Consider the following 243-nt stretch of genomic DNA (forward strand, 5'->3'; position numbering starts at 1 on the left):
ATCACAGCATCACCGCGGGAGACGAGACGGATCGCGTTACCAGAGGATGCCCTCCCCCCCCCCCACTTTCCCCCCTCTCCCTGGCACCCTGACTCTCCCTCAAGTGGCACTGGCGGCGGATGCGTTACACTTTTATCGAGTCGTTGCGGCACTCGAGACCCGCTCCGTGGCTCTATAAGGTTATTTTTATATCTCTTTCAAAGGGAAAACTTACTTCTATGTGTGAATGGAAGGACATACCTC

Source organism: Penaeus monodon, chromosome 33, assembly GCF_015228065.2.
Source record: "Penaeus monodon isolate SGIC_2016 chromosome 33, NSTDA_Pmon_1, whole genome shotgun sequence".
NCBI lineage: Eukaryota > Metazoa > Arthropoda > Malacostraca > Decapoda > Penaeidae > Penaeus > Penaeus monodon.